The 6,259-nt window shown below is 36.9% G+C and overlaps 1 long non-coding RNA gene across 1 annotated transcript; it reads right to left on the bottom strand.

Moving 5' to 3' along the window:
* Window positions 1–318: 318 nt before the first annotated feature.
* Window positions 319–4,377, bottom strand: LOC138889135 (uncharacterized). Its single transcript, XR_011406743.1, has 2 exons — window positions 3,918–4,377; window positions 319–762 (listed from the first exon to the last, which is right to left on the bottom strand). It is a non-coding gene; the product is annotated as an uncharacterized lncRNA (long non-coding RNA).
* Window positions 4,378–6,259: the final 1,882 nt, after the last annotated feature.

Genomic DNA, 6,259 nt, shown 5'->3' with positions numbered 1-6,259 from the left:
TTGACTTGGTATACGCTGGCTATTTTTGAATGACCAGTCCGAAAACTGGCTAGACCGTACTATTTTTACTTGCTTGGGTAATTTGTTGGGCTCAGGTTGGCACATGTAATTGACGGCCCAATACCAATTAGGTCCATACAAGAACAACTTAATAATCACATAAAAGGAGAGCTGAACACTTGGACAATTTTTGGTAACTCTGTTACAACTTCCTAACCAATTCTTCTTCTCTCTTCTCTAACTTCCTTCTTCTCTTCTTCTCACAGGTTATGCAATGGAGTTTTGTAATTCATCAACATAACCAATTGAATTGTTCAGTGAATAGAACTTGTTGACTCATTCTTCTTTATACTTGTTCAATAATTGTTCTCAATTGTTCTAGTACATAACAAATTGGTATCAGAGCATCGTCATGGCCCAATGACGATTCTAGAAACTCGATCAAAGGCTTCAGAAGCTAATGTAAAGAAGCTAGAGATGCAGTTACAAAGTTACATGGTAGAAACAAATAAAAAATTGGAGTTCAATGACTCAAAAATGGATGACTTAAGCCGGAAAATGGATGTAATGATGGAGAAGCTTTTCGCGAGCAAGGATGAAATTCTAGGCAGTCCACCAATGGGAGCTCATCATGCAGAAGGATATAGCAGTAGATCAAGGGCGGTTGAAATTCTTGAGAACTCCAATGGTAGGTTCTACGCGAACATCTCATCTTCTAGGATTGACTGTCCATATTTTGAAGAAGGTGATCCCAGATCTTGGCTGCGAAAATATAAAAGGTACTTCCATTACAATCACATAAATGATCCACAACACAAATTAGAAACTACGGTATTGCATCTCAATGGTAGGGCTGAATCTTGGTACTTCTCTTATCAAGTGAGTAAGAGAATTGTGAGATGGCCTGATGTTGTTGAGGAAATGTGTAAGAGATTTAATAATTCTGTTAATAGTAACCTAAATCTACTTTGGAAATTCAAAAGGATTGAGCAGATTGGTACTGTGAATGAGTACCTAAAAAATTTGCGAATCTGAAGGCTTGGGTGGTGGTGATCAAGTATCCAACAATTTCTTAATAGAAGGACTTAAGGAAGAAATCATGCATACAATTAAAATGCTTGACCCCTTTTTCTTGAGTCAAGATGTAGAGAAAGCTAGACACAAGGAGGAAATGATAGACTCTATGAATAAGAACATAATGGGTGGGGCCAGACAGTCAGGACATTATAGTTCCAACAACAATGGTTTAGGGAGCAGATCCTCTTCTTTATCCAGAATGAGAGTAACTGTAACCTAACAAAAAAATAGTTGGGCTGCCTCATACAAGTTGATGTACCCATGAAGGTAGCTGCCGCCCAGGGAGAATACCTAAGTTAAGAGTGTTGGACATTGATATCTTGTCCTCAGTTTAAATAGAAAACTAATGGGATTGTCTTTCAACACAAATTAAGAGTGTTGGACATTGGTGGGGGTGATGTAGTACTTGGAGTTGACTGGATGAGACAATCCAGTGCTATTTGACTTCATAGAATACAGACTGCAGGTGAGTGTGAAAGGGAAAAAGATATATTTGAAAGGGCATTTTGAAGAAGGGGAGTTGCAGAGTATGGCAACTAGTGGTGTCAAACAACTGCTTAAGAAATGACCGTTGTTGTGGGCTCACTTGTTCACTATTACTACCAGTGCAACAGAAAAATCTAAGGGAATACTAGAGCAAATCAAAGAAGTGCTTGATATTTCCCAAATATTTTTGTGGAGCCTAAGTCCTTGCCACCCAAGAGGAATCATGATAACTTTATTCCATTGAAACCTGAAGCATCACCAGTTATCATAAGACCTTACATGTATAATTACTTTCAAAAGAATGAAATAGAAAAACAAGTGAATGAAATGCTCAATAATGACATCATACAACCCAGCCATTCCCCTTTTTATTCTGCTGTGTTGTTAGTAAAAAAGAAGGATGTCAGTTGGAGGTTTTGTGTTGACTATATGGAGTTAAACAAGATGATCATTAAGGATAAATTTTCTATTCCATTGGTAGATTATCTAATTGATGAGCTTAATGAGTCTTGCAGCTATTCTAAGATTGATCTAAGGGTTCGATATCATCAAATAAGAATGGGGGATACTGATATATTCAAAATTGCATTTAAGACACATCTAGGTCACTATGAATTTAAGGTCATGCCCTTTGGCTTGACCAATGCCCCTACTACGTTCCAAAGTCTCATGAATCATGTGTTTAAACCATTCTTGAGGAAGTTTGTCTTGGTATTCTTTGATGACATTCTGGTTTATAGTTCTTCCATGGAAAGTCATGTCTTACATTTACAAAAGGTGCTAGAAGTGTTGTAGAGGGAAAAACTTTATGCCAAGCTGTCCAAGTGTGCTTTTGGTCAAGACAAAGTAGAATACTTAGGCCAGATTATATCAGAAAAATGAGTGGCAACTGATCCTGCTAAGGTGGAGGCTATGTTGAATTGGTATGCACCTAAATCTGTGAAAGCACTAAGGGGATTCCTCGGACTAACTGGTTATTACAGGAGGTTTGTAGGAAATTATGGAATTATCAGCAGGACACTCACTAATCTACTCAAGAAGAACTCATTTTTGTGGTCAGAGGAGGATGATCCGTCATTTCAGGAGCTTAAAGTAGCCATGTCTACAGTACAATAGAAGGGGGTTGGCCAAACTCTTAGGTTTGGACTATGAGGTTCAGTACAAGAAAGGAATAGATAATAAGGTAGCTGATGCATTGTCAAGGAGACAAGAAGAAGGACCTACAGTTATGGCTATCTCTACAACACAAGATACTTGGTTATAGTAGGTGAGCAATAGTTAAGAGAACTGCCAGTCTCTTCAAACAACAGACCTGACTACTCTCTACACCAAGGAATCATAAGATACAAACAGAAGATTTATGTGGGCAAGAGTACTGAATTAAGGAACAAAGTATTACATTCCATGCATCACTCTGCACTTGGAGGACATTCAAGTCAGCAGGGCACCTACAGAAGGCTGCAACTGGTTTTCTACTAGCCAAATATCAAATCAGAGGTGTTCAAGTGGGTGGGTGAGTGTAATGTTTGTCAAAGGGTCAAGACTAAAAACATTCACTCTCCAGAGTTGCTATAGCCTTTCCCTATTCCAGAAAAGGCCTGACAAGACATTTCTCTAGATTTTGTTTAAGGTTTACCATTCTCTGGGCACAAAAATGTAGTTTTAGTTGTGATAGATAGGTTTACAAAATATGGGCATTTCCTAGCCATCAAACAACCTTTTACAGCTCAAGAGGTGGTAGAATTATTCCTAAAAGACGTGTATAGACTGCATGGGCTGCCTAGGTCCATAGTTTCCCTATATTCACAAGTCATTTTTGGCTGCATCTCTTCAAGACTATGGGCACTACACTCAATATGAGTACAGCCTATAATCCATAGTCAGATGGTCAAACAGAAAGACTAAATGGATGCATGGAAACCTATTTGAGAGCTATGGTTTTCGATAATCCTAAACACTGGGTGAGATGGCTACACTTGGCAGTGTGGTAGTACAACACTAACTTCCATAATTCCCTACAAACCACTCCCTTCCATGCCTTATATGGGTACCAACCACCACATATACCTAGTGGTTCATTACCAGGTACAGGACAATCTACAATAAGGGTAGGTGTGGCTCAACGCCAACACATGATTCAGACTCTCAAGGACAATTTGACTAGAGCTGAGTCTCGCATGAAATTCTATGTTGACAGACTCCGGTCTGAGAGAGTATTGGAAGTGGGAGATCTAGTCTACCTTAAATTGCAACCATACTAGCATTCCTCTATCGATGTACGCAGAAATGTAAAACTGTGTGCACGCTATTATGGTCCATACAATATTCTACAGAAGATTGGGTCAGTTGTTTACCGGGTTGGAGCTTCCAGCGGGTTCACAGCTTCACCCCATTTTTCATGTCTCACAGCTAAAACGTCGAGTGGACCAACTATTGTTGGAGCTTCCAGCGGGTTCACAGCTTCACCCCATTTTTCATGTCTCACAGCTAAAACGTCGAGTGGACCAACTATTGTTGCTCACCGCCAACCTCCTAGTTGTGACGCTGATTGTCAGATCCAGATCCAGCCAGTTGCAATTATCAAAAGAAAAATGATGAAGGTCAACAATGGGGTCAGTGTAAAGGTCTTGATTCAATGGGCTAATCTGAGTGTGGAGGAAGCGATATAGGAAGACTAGGCTATATCAAGAATCGATTCCCTGATTTCGTTGCTCAACAAAGACCTTGATTCAAAGGGGAAGGGATTGTCATGTTCAAAGTTAACTAGGCACGGAATTAGGAAAGTAGATGAATGCATTAAAAAAGTAGATGAACGGGTCTCAACACATGTAAATGGAGGGGTTTAAAAGAGATAAGGGTCAAGTCCACTAAGGAGCTGCTTGGGTAATTCGTTGGACTCAGGTTGGCACATGTAATTGACGGCCCAATACCAATTAGGCCCATACGAGAACAACTTAATAAACACATCAAAGTAGAGTTGAACACTTAATACAATCTCTGGTAATTCTGTTACAAATTCCTAACCACTTCTTCTTCCTCTTTTCTCTAACTTCCCTCTTCTCTTCTTCTCATAGGTTATGAAACGGAGTATTGTAATTCATCAATGTAACCAATTGAATGGTTCAGTGAATAAAACTTGTTGACTCATTCTCCTTTATACTTGTTCATTAATTGTTCTCAATTCTTCTAGTACATAACATACGTAAATAAAATGCTTGATGTTATACGTACTAGCTAACTCTATTAGTTCATATCGAAAAAACTATGCATTAGGCCATTTTATTCTGGTTCCAATACTGAATGGGTGAATTAGAAAATAGCCTCAAAGTAGATGGTCTTAAATTTATATTTCACTTATCCCATGGGCAGAATTTCAAGTTTAACAAGTGTTGCTTTTGCTTGCCGCCGCATGAGCAACACTTTAACTTTTGACCTTTTAAATCTTGTTCATGTGGCAAACGAGGTCAAAAGTTAAAAGACCACCCAAAAAGTATCATATTTCTACAATTTTTTGTATTCTGATATCAATTTTGTAGCACAACGAATTTAAATTCGCGTTTCGTAAGGTCCATTAAGGGGAGGGGGAATGCATTCCATTGCAGAATCTTTTCATTTTCAAAGTTCGAATCCTAGACCTCTAATTAAGGATGACGAGATCTCATCCATTGAAGTATACGAGACAAACAACTCAAGATATAAACAGCGTAAAGAGCAACCATTCCATATATGTCTGAGGGGTGTACATAGGCCGGGTTGGTTCGGATTTTACAATTACCAAACCAAATCAAACCAATTGTGTTGGGTTATTAAATCTAAATACCAAACCAAATCAATAAAACCCGGGTTTTTCAATCTCGATTTTTCTCGGGTTTTCGGGTTATTCGGATTTTTTCGGGTATTTTTCCGGTAAAATCTTCGTCAAAACATATAATGTATGCTCAAAATATTTCTTTAATCCTAGTAAGATACAACTATATAAAGTATTTTCCAAGAAAATAATACAAAATATGAGATGTGTCATGGCATTATCCTAAAATATTCAACAATAAAGACAATAAAATTATGTAATATAAATATTGCTAATTAAAAAGTCATAATAAAAATAAACATAATCTAAAAGTACTAAATCATGCTAAAATAAATAGACTAATAAGGGAGTATTAATTACATGATTAAACGCTAGTTAAAAAAATTAAAAATAGGTTATGCATTCTTATCTAAATTATTGCAAAATAAAAAATAGATATTCAATAAATTCTCGTTCGTAATATTGAATTGAATGTCTTTTGTTAGCATTATTATTGATTTGATTTTGGTTTGGGCTTTTGTTAGCATTATTTAATTTACTAATATTAATGGCTATAAAACTTATTGGAGCATTCAAAAGTTCTAAGTCCAACCTTGAAATAATACCTTAAAAGATAAAATTATGAAATTTTTTAAGAAATATTTATAAATTACATCACAATAAGTATATTTATATATTAAATATATCTAAAATTTCTATATATGTAATGTCGGGTTGGTTTGATTTTGGTTTGACTTTCTCTAGTTAAAACCAAACCAAACCAATTATGGTCGGATTTTTTTTCCAACGCCAAATCAAATCAAACCAAACCATAGTCGGATTTTTTTTCTCAGTTTGACTCGAATTATTGAGTTAGTGCGGTTTGTCGGTTTCCTTTGTACACCCCTA

Source organism: Nicotiana sylvestris, chromosome 4 (genome assembly GCF_000393655.2).
Source record: "Nicotiana sylvestris chromosome 4, ASM39365v2, whole genome shotgun sequence".
Lineage (NCBI taxonomy): Eukaryota > Viridiplantae > Streptophyta > Magnoliopsida > Solanales > Solanaceae > Nicotiana > Nicotiana sylvestris.
Note: the sequence above shows the minus strand (reverse complement) of the source record. Positions and strands in the feature narration are given on the sequence as shown.